The following is a 10,711-nucleotide window of genomic DNA, read 5'->3' on the forward strand; positions in this document are numbered from 1 at the left end:
AACGATGCGGAAACGAAGTGGGGTGAAAAACACTAATGCGATAAAAAATTTTAAAAAATGACCCCCCCCCCGCATGCGCGGCAATTTCTTGGCACTTAGTCATTTTTTTTGGGGGGTGGGGGTCACTCTAAATAGGACAATAAGACCCTTTTCCCATTGGCTACTGTACAAAATTCAAGGGCGGGAACACCCCCCCCCCATACACACACCGCAAAGGGGAGGGGTAAAATAAAGAGGAGATACGTATGAAATCATTTAGCTGTCATCTCTTAGTAATATAAGAGGGGGATGATGATGTTATTTTGCCTGGGGCTAAGCGTCTGTAGCAAACGGATACCTGAAATATAACCCCGCTGATGGCTTGATGCTAGCATGACTTCAATTATCGCTTTATGCCATGACAAACTTGCATTTAGACTAAGAAAACAATGATTGGAATTGTGATGATATGTATGGAGAAAGTGAGAAGGGGGGGGGGTCAGGTCGGGATACGGGGGTCATTGTGGTAGGCCTATAGTCGTTCATGTCGATAATAAAAAAAAGCTTAAAGTGGCGACCTTGCAAAATCATTGGGGGGAGGAAAAGGTGTGTGTTAATCAAGATAATGTCTCGAAAAATGAAATTATCTAAATTTCTATCAACATTCGAGTAATATATCTTTCTTCTCTTTTTTACTTCTTCCTTTTCTTTTATCTTTTTTTCACAATATACTGAACTGTTTTGTTATTTCGTCAATATCTTATAATGTTATTTTATGTCTGTCAATATCTTTTTTTTATGGTTCTACCATAGAAAATAAAAACTGATTTGACTTCAGAAATTTTACGAGGACTTTATGTGGTATATATCCAGATATCCCGCTAAATTCTATCAATCAACGTTATACCACGGGTCGCCGTTATTTTACTTTCTCAAAAGCTAACTTTGTTTATTTTCCTCCTAATCAGAATTATTTTGAAAATGTGACCCATCATTACCTAACAAGAACGTGTGTTCGCTCGCTTTACCCCAACCCCCAACAAATGACCAAATATGGACATAAACAAGCGCGCGTCCCCCTATCCTTCGCGTGCCGTGTCATGGCGCATGCGCACGTCAAGCCGTCAGCTGTGATAATACGATATGAAAGTGAGCAGAATACGAAAGTGGGCCGATGAAATTGATAACCTGCAGAACTGTTTTCTCTTCTTTTTCATCTCTACTGACTTTTCTTCTTTTGTTTATAGATCCCCTGCTGCTTCGGGACGCTGAGATAACGATGAAATGAAAAGTCTGTATTTCGTCTTTTGTTTCTTCTTGTTATTATCTTCTTGGTTTTTTTTCCTTTCTTCTTCTTTTTCTTATTCCTTATGCTTTTTCTTTCTTCTTGCTTCTTATTTTCTCTCCTCGACTTCTTTTTCATCATCATCATCTTTTTCTTCTTGCTTCTTCTTCTTTTTTTTTCCTTTTCCTCCTCCTCTTCTTCTTATTTCTCTTCCTCTTTTTTTTCTTCATTTTCGTCTTCTCTTCTTCTCTCTTCTCTTTCTTCTTCTTCTTATTATCATTATCTTGATTTTCTTCTTCTTAATAATTACGATCATCTCCATCATGTTTCTTTCTCTTCTTCGTTCTTTTTCGTCTTCTTCTTCTTCTAGTACCACTACTATTACTATTACCACTACAACTAATTTTCCTCCCTTTTCTCTTTCCTGCTTTCTATCCCTTTTTTTTTTCTTGTTATCTTTTCTGTTCCTTCTTTTCCATGTTTTCCCCCTCTTCTCTCACCTCCTTCTTCATCTCCTTGAGTCATTGTATTTCTTCTTTTCATCCTTCTGTTGCTTTCTTCGGAAACTTCTGTATATTTCTTCTCCTTTTCTTTTTACATTGCAAATTATCATTTAACCCGAATCATAAATCTAGATCCAACAATTACGATAAATGTGAACATGAAATAATAACCTTTGAAATGGATTCTGTCATTTGCGTCTCAAACTTTGACAATGTTTGACCCGACATCCGGGGTATGTTTCACTAGAACCACGAGACAGTCAGGGCCCGGTGACAACGAGCTTAGTGATTGATCGTAAGGTTTATTATACGATTAATTGCATTGGTTATTGTGTATGATCAATTGTTAAAATCATCTCCATGATCAATTGCTAAGCTTTATCTTACAGGGCCATGATTATACCCAAATGGTGGGCACGTTGGTACAGATGTTGCGTTGGCATGGCAACAACCCCAACATTCGAGGGGAAAATGAGCAAAATTAGGTTGATTGGCATATAAGTAGCGTTGTTTCGCACGAGTGACAAACTATAATTGCATTGGCCGAAATTTGATCGAAAATCCCACCCGGGCGGCATCAAAGTGAAAGAGAGAAAAAAAAATAAAAAAGGAGAAAATACAAGCAAAAATCAAGTCAAATCTTGACGTGATAACTTGAATTCAAGAATTGAATTGGAGAAAGTTCAATTTTATAGCAGTCCGTTGACTGTAATGTGAAACTATGAACTTTGATCTTCCGTTATAAACCCAATTATCGATCTGTAATGAATATTTTGAATTTCTTCAAAGTAGGACCAAATTATTGTCATTGAAGCTATCGTTATGATCGTTCGGTAACCGAATATTAATTCGAATTAATCCTAAATAAAGTGGAATGCGAATTATGTAATCTTGATTGAATCACTACCTCGCAGTGTGTGTTACAATGTAATGTTTGCCAAGTACACCCCCCCCCCTTTATACATTTACATGGCAACATAAGCTATATAACCAACTCGACTTAACAATAAGTCATGTCTACGTGGCGACTTAATACTTTTTATAAATGTCGACTTGGCAAGATACCCATTAAATCGCCACAATGACGACAGGTACCATCCAGAAGTCGACTTGGCAAGGTTAGCTGCAGCCATCATGTGAACTTACGACATTCAGGAAGTTAAAATGTCGACATGATAAGGATATTAAGTCGACTTGGCAAGGTACAATATCTCGCATTCTCGTCAAGTAGATGCCACTTAAAATATTCTGTAAATGCATTTTGGGCATGGGCCGAGGAACGAATTTCGGGGCATCAGTATGGTAACATCTCGGCATCAAAGATCAGTTGTACGACCTATCCTAAAAGCCCTATTTTGGCATGTACCAAGATTTGTTCCTTTCTCAATTTTCCATCCTTCCTTCTTTTCTATCTATCAATCATGTTCTGTTATTAATTAGGTTGACATCTGGAAAGCAGACTATTTGGCAATATTGCTGCAAGAGGTTAATTCGCGTTCAACTACGCAGGGGGTCGGACGCGTCGGCTATACCTGACACGTGACCACGGCCGCAGTGTGACTGTCTGGACGGATGCCAAAACACTTTCTTGAAAAGGAGGGGGGTATAAAGCCTTCTTTTCGAGATTTTTTTTTTGCGGCACACATTCGATTTCACTTTGGGATTTTTCTTCTACTATTGTCTGATGTTTCAAATCACATGACTTTCACTTTCGCAAGCTGCAGTTGTTTATGGCTGATTATCAATCGACAACTTTTAATTCACTTTCTAAAATCTGATAAAGAATCTCTTATTCAGTACGGCTCTGAAATTCTCCACCCGTGCCTTTATTTCCACCCCCTCCCCTTCCTCACATATACACACACATCTCTATAACATCCCCTCACTGCTCCCTTCTTCCCCCAAGCCCTAAATATTATATTGTATTTTACCCCCCCCCCCCATCGCTCCACGCCCCCTTTTTTAATTCCTCCCTTTTCTCATTTTACCCTTTATACACACGATCACCTGCCTACCACACCCTCTCCCATCCTTCTCGTGTGTAATTACTTCTTCTAAGTTCTATAATACCTCCCACACCCCCACTCCTTTTGGTTTATTTCGAATTCGTCTAATGCCAATTCGTCCAATTGCCAACTCGTCTACTATCATTTGGTCTATCATCAGTTTCTCCACTCACCACATGGTCTACTTTCATTTTAATAGTCTAATGTCATTCGGTCTAATAACCAGTTGGTCCAATAGCCATTTAGTCCATATACCACTTGGTCTAATTAAGCTAAAGTGTTAATTGTGCGAAATGAATGAAAAGGAAAAGTATATTAGACCAACTGGTTATTAGACGAAATGGTAATAGATGAACTGGTGATTAGACGAAGTGATGATTGGACCAAATGTTTATTGCACTAAATGGATGATAGACGAAATGTTGATGGATGGAATGCCGTTAGACTAAAAGAAGGTAGACCATGTGGTGAGTGGACGAGTTGGCATTGGACGAATTGGCAATTTACCCTCCCTTTCCACTCTCTCCATTATTCCTCTCACTATCTGTTAATTTCTTTACTCTTATACCAGTCACACACTCGAATACGAAGATGTTGGCTCGTTATACCCCCACCGATCCACCCCCTCTCTCAGACAGCTTCAAAATATCAATAAAAAAGGAGACAAACCCATTTTCCCCTCCATCAAAACAGCGCCAGTGACATCATCCAGTCCATCAGCTATACAGAGCGTCGTCATGGTAACGATAGTCTGCTTGCTTGTCATCTACCGTCGTCTTCCAGACCGGGTAGGGGTGAGAGTTTGACCCCATCCAATCGTGACTCTGAGCTCAAACTCTCACCCTGGGCTGGGGCACTGTATCTCGCAAACAGGGGCGGATCCAGGATTTTCCAAAGGGGGGGGGGGCAATTTTTTGGAGGAAAATTTTTACAAGCCAAAAAAATAAGATTTTCAACCACAAATTAAGGATATTTCGTACCCGAAAATATTGACAAGCAAAAAAAAAAAGGTCTCCAATTTTAAAGGGGGGGGGGGCACATGCCCCCTGTGCTCCCCCCCCCCCCTGGATCCGCGTCTGCTCGCAAACATCATAAATGTAAGTTCATAGACATCATAATACACACCACGTTTATCGTCCATTATTTATTACACAGTTCCATGTCAAAATAAGCAAATAATACGAGCGGATGGACATTTTATAAATATTCAAAGGTGAAATTCGGTGACACTTTCAGAAGAAAATTGTACCCGATAGGTCAACGCCCATAAAAAAAACCTCACATCTTTAACCCGAACAGGTATGACTCATCAATTATCATTCAGTAAATATTATCAAGCTGAAATAGTATGTACTCCTGCATGGGAAAACCCCAGCATAAACGAATAACGCAGGCTGTTGATATGATTATGAAAGTGGAATAAAATTATAAGTTGAAATTCGGTGACGCTTCCAAAGGAAAAGCTCTGTTTAAGGCTTCGATCGACCGCTCTCCGTACCTAACGAGCGCCATCGTTGTTCATAATGGAAACATTCTAGAATTGTATCGGTTTTCATAATCCACTGGTTTAATAATTAAACAAAATGTTTGCGATAACGTCAAGAATACAATTTCATCACTGGTAAAACAATCTTTGTTTTATTACAATTAAGTTTAAAGGAAGTATATAAAGAATGAAAATGGTACAACAATAAATTCGTATTGGTAGAAACCATGGGGAAGATTGATGAAATAGGAACAATTCACTGAGAAATAAATTTCAAACCCAATATTTCATAGAAAATCATTTAAAATGTTGCATGTACAGAAAACAAGAAAGAAAGTTGCCGCCGATAAACACTGATATGACTTTAGAAATGTTCAGATCTCCTCGTAAAATCTTAACAATTTGTATATTAATTTTGTGAAGCAACATCGTTGTTTCAGCAAGCAGGAAATAAGTGAATATGCACTGTAAAAACGCATGTTGTTTAAGCCCACCACTCTAACAGATATTGTTTAAACATTTTAATCAAGCTGTTTAAAAAGTTTAAACAATTACAAAAAAGTTTAATAGCTTGTTGTTAGAGTGACAGGGTTAAACAATGTGCTATTTTTACTGTGTAATTAAGAATCAGACAATATATTATTGACAACACAAAGGCCTCGACATTCAGTCTAACGAGATAACCGCAGGAATGTTATGATAATAACGAAAAAAATGTTTCTGCATGACTGTAACTTAATTGAAATGCAAGAAAACAATAAAAACGAAATGGGAGAGAGGTAATCAATTAACAAAACCAAATCCACTTTATTCATACGTTTATGCCAGCAAACTCTCGAGTCATCGGTTAGTTTTTGATTTGCATTCTTTGGTTGTGGGAGTGTCATTATTTCCAGACAAGCTTTGACAAGAACATGAAGATTCAAATAAAGAAGATCGTGATTCATACAGAGCGTCTCTGTCTCATTAAAGCTATATATTTGCATAAGGGATTTTGGTACCGTTAATTAACGGGCTTTAGAATAATGGTCACCTCATTGATATGTTGACTTGGTGAGAGCGTCATTGGATGACGAGGCTGTTTACAATATCGTGACTGGAATAGGGATGGGGAGCTTGATGAAAACAAGAAGGGGAGAGAGAGTGAGAGAGAGAGAGAGAGAGAGAGGAACAGACAGACATACACACGGGGATAGACACACAAACACATAGACAGACAGATAGATATACAGACAGAGAGCTTGATGAAAACAAGGAGATGGAGACAGAGGAGAGAGACAGAGGGGAGAAACAAACAGAGGGGGAGAGAGAGAGACAGGAGCAGACAGACATGCACACGGGGATAGACACTCAAACACATAGACAGACGGACAGATAGATAGACAGACAGAGAGTTTGATGAAAATAAGGAGATGGAGACAGAGGAGAGAGACAGAGGGGAGAAACAAACAGAGAGAGAGATAGGCAGATAGAAACATAGTAGACGGAGAGAGACACACATACACACAGACAGAGAGAGAGAGAGACAGAGAAAGGGGAGCCAAGAGCGGGGCAGAGAGACGGACAAAGGGAGAGACAGATAGGTGGAGAGAGATAGAGACAGAAGGAGAGAAAGAAACAGAGAGGGAGAGACAGGCAGAGGGAGAGACAGACAGAGTGAGAGAGAGGCAGGCAGACAGGGAGACGGGCGCGGAGAGAGATAGACGTGCACGTGCAAATGTCATCGTCATCAGATCGTAAGCCGGAAATATGTGAAGAGGATTTGTTTCAAATTTCAGAAAATCACTTTTCTGTGCTTACTTAATGATTATCTCAGAGAGGTTAATGACATGTAAAAAAACATTGTTTATCAGAATGACTGGAAAATAGAAAAGGGGAAATAGAAGGAGTGGAGATGAAAACAAAATAATGCCGTTGCAATCCGGAAAAACACTAGCAAGATCTATACTTAAAAATCAGAAAATCAGTCTCTAACAAGAATTATCGATTGGCTTAAAATCTCAGAAAGTGCATTAACCCGACTGACTCTAACACACAAGAATTCGGAGTGAAGAAGAGAAAAAAGATGAGAAATAGGAGTGTTTAAATTTCAGCGAGATAAGTGAAGGGGATTCGGAAATACAATCAACATCGAAAAATTTACATTTTGAATGTTTATACATTATAGCAGCAGATAATGCTATGAAGAACAATAAACATGAAAATGGAAAAGAGAGGGAGTATAAAGGAAAATAAAAAAATCAAGCATACCCAGTTACCCAAATGTCAAGTTGAACATGAATGAATAGACGAAATTCCGCTGAAAATTAAGAATTGGGTGTAAAATGAGAAAGCCATGAAAATTTCGCTAATTCCCCCCCCCCCCAAAAAAAAAAAATGCACAACGCGGTAATAGGCAAATGAGAGAGTCGATGTCTCACACTGCACTATATATTTGATTTTTTTATTATATGAAATATAGAGATCAAGATCTGACTGGATTACAACAGTGGGAATGTCACATATCAACAGATGAATGCAACCTATATGACGTAACGAGAAAAATGTGACAAATCCATATTTCACAAAACAATGAGAAGGTGACGTCATCGATTCACTCATTTGCGTACAACCGCACTGCTGTGCATACATGTATACCTGCTTTGAAAAATCAAATGAAACTTGAAATCTCATAAAATTTTATTTTTATTAAATTATGAGTGTTATGCGAGTTGATTTTTATTGATTTAATTCATTAACTTAAACCTTTTTGTTGGGTTGAACTTTTCCTTTAACGATTTTCAACTAGTCAATGCGTAAAGCGATGAGTGCCTTCCCTATGAATAAACACAGAATGTTACCTAATCGTAAGGCAGTATCAAATAAATTAGTGAGTTAATGGAACGTTTAATTAGTTGGTCCACTGACTCAACTCAATTAGTCTGACATATTAAGTGGATGATGTTAACGACCATTGTTTAGTAAATTGGTAGATTCTTATATTCTTAAAGATTTGATTTGAATTTTTATCACCGGGAGAGGGGGCATTTGCCTGGCCCCAGCAACTTCTTGGCGGGCAGAATTGTACCATTGGTGAATAGACACAGCAATTTAATCATGATAATATCCATCTGCCAATAAAAATATCCACCCCCCCCCCCTCCTGATGGGGAGAGCGGGCATATTTTGATTCGATGTGGGTGTGGGTAAGACTAATTTTTATCGCCATTTCGGTGGAAAATGAAACCAATCTTTGAGAGGTTTTGATAACCATAACAAATAATTTAGTGCACAAGTTGTTAGCGACAATATGGGTGAATGAATATTAATTTATTTTTAAAGGTAAAATTACAAACTAGGTAATTTGGCCTAGGTTATCTCCCTCGAACCAGGCACCAATTCAAGCGGCATGAACTTCATAAAATCCAAGCGATAAACTTCGGAGAGCGACGTCCCCAACTTGTATTTGGTCTCCTTATCATGATTTTATTTTCAAAATATTGAATAAACTAATCATTAATGGACACACTTTAAGTTTAATGAGGCGATCAACTCGATGATAGCAAACATATACATGAGGTACTATGAACCCAAAAATTGTAACATAAAAAGCGCGGGAACGTGCACATGTAGGTAAACATATCGCTCAAAATATCATCGTAAACAATATCGTTGACTATGAGTCATAACTTCATTATGACTCTAATGAAAACCTCATTGACCGTGAAAATATAATTTATGTTAGAAGAAATCAACAAAGTTCATAAGAGAATTGATATAGGTGAGCGGGGTTATTACCGCCAAATAAAATGCCATTGTGAAGTTTACTAATCTCCCCTGACTGTATACACCAATATCATTTATTTATGATAGTACAAGATTTAAATTTGGTATAAACAATAACTTGACTTTATAAATAAGATGAGATATTATGCTCCAATCGTCATGATTGTTACATGCATGGGGTACTGTGATATAATTTTTTAAAGAAAGCCCTAAAATATTGCGCATGAAAATCAATATTTTGTGCTTTAAAAAGGTGGAAATGCAAAAACGACCGGAAACAACATCCAAGTTTTATTTCACATTCTACACGTGTTCCAATATTATTCCCAGAAGAAAAAGCAAAAGCATGGCCCTAGGAAGCGGGGATGCTGGGGATGATGAAGCACCCCTAGGATTTTTCCAATGGGGTGCTGCGTGTATAGGCAGCACCCCCCCTGGAATTCTGGTAGGTATGTAAAAAATTGAAAATGTAACCAAAACGACTTACGTTTTTGTAGTAAAACGTTTTTTTTTTCTTTTTGGCTTTTCAAATTTCTCTGGACAAAAATGACCTTTGTTTTTTTTATTTGTTTCTGTTTTGATGTCAAACGAAATCTCTCTGAAAAATTATTACTTTTTCCGTCTCTGACATTTTTAGAATTTTCTTATAATTTGTTTACTTCGTGTATTTGTTTTTTATCCATATGAACAATATACGCACTCTATTAAAGTCCATGAATGTTTTAAGCAAGACATCGATAACGGTAATCAAATAAGTATGGAAGTAAATCAAATCAAATCAAATGAGTGCGGAAGTAAATAAACATACAGCTTTAAAATTCCCATAAACTAATCGTCAGTCATGTTAGTCCCTTCGTTCGAATCAGATTACATTACGTGCTATCATCAGATCATGATGCTATCAAATTTAATAAAATGATAAAGGTCTTGTTGACTTCACGAAAATGTTTTTTAAACCCCTTAGAGGAATTATCACCATAATCGATGAAACAAAATTATTTGAATTCGGGAATATCATATGAAATCTCCCATGATCATTATAATTATGTTATAATGCGTAAAAAATATTTGTTATATGGCATATTATAATCGTTTTATTACCGGGAAAAGTTGTTATTGAAATCAGCGAGAGAACAAATCATGCATAGAGTTAACAGTCATTCCATGATTAAAGATGACTGCTTTTAGTCGGAGCTAATGAAATAGAAATATAATTGAATTCACCGAGAGAACAATTAAATCATGCACGGAGTTTACAGTAATTACATCCTTTAGGGGTGAATATATTTCCATGTCTAAAGATGACTGCTTATTAATTATGTGATCTTCGTCAGAACTATATTGTGAGCTTAATATTTTTAAGTGCAATATAATTATTCGATACCACTATCTTTAAAAAGGAAGGATATGCATTCATTATGAATTTGAATGATGCTGGTAGCTGCAGGGCAACCATGAACAATAACTGATTCGAATATAATTAATATCAATGAATTATGTCGGGTAATGATTAACGCCTTCTGAAAGAGAAAATAGTTAATGTTTGATGTGGATAAAGTGGAACCATGTGCCATTTTGACAATCAATTATACTTTTCAATTTTCACCACATATTTCATTCTCGACTTGGATGACATATCGTGATATTTTGTTTTATTGAACTTGGATGGCCCAGAAGATAACACGTC

This window comes from Lytechinus pictus, chromosome 19 (genome assembly GCF_037042905.1).
Source record: "Lytechinus pictus isolate F3 Inbred chromosome 19, Lp3.0, whole genome shotgun sequence".
NCBI classification, from domain to species: domain Eukaryota; kingdom Metazoa; phylum Echinodermata; class Echinoidea; order Temnopleuroida; family Toxopneustidae; genus Lytechinus; species Lytechinus pictus.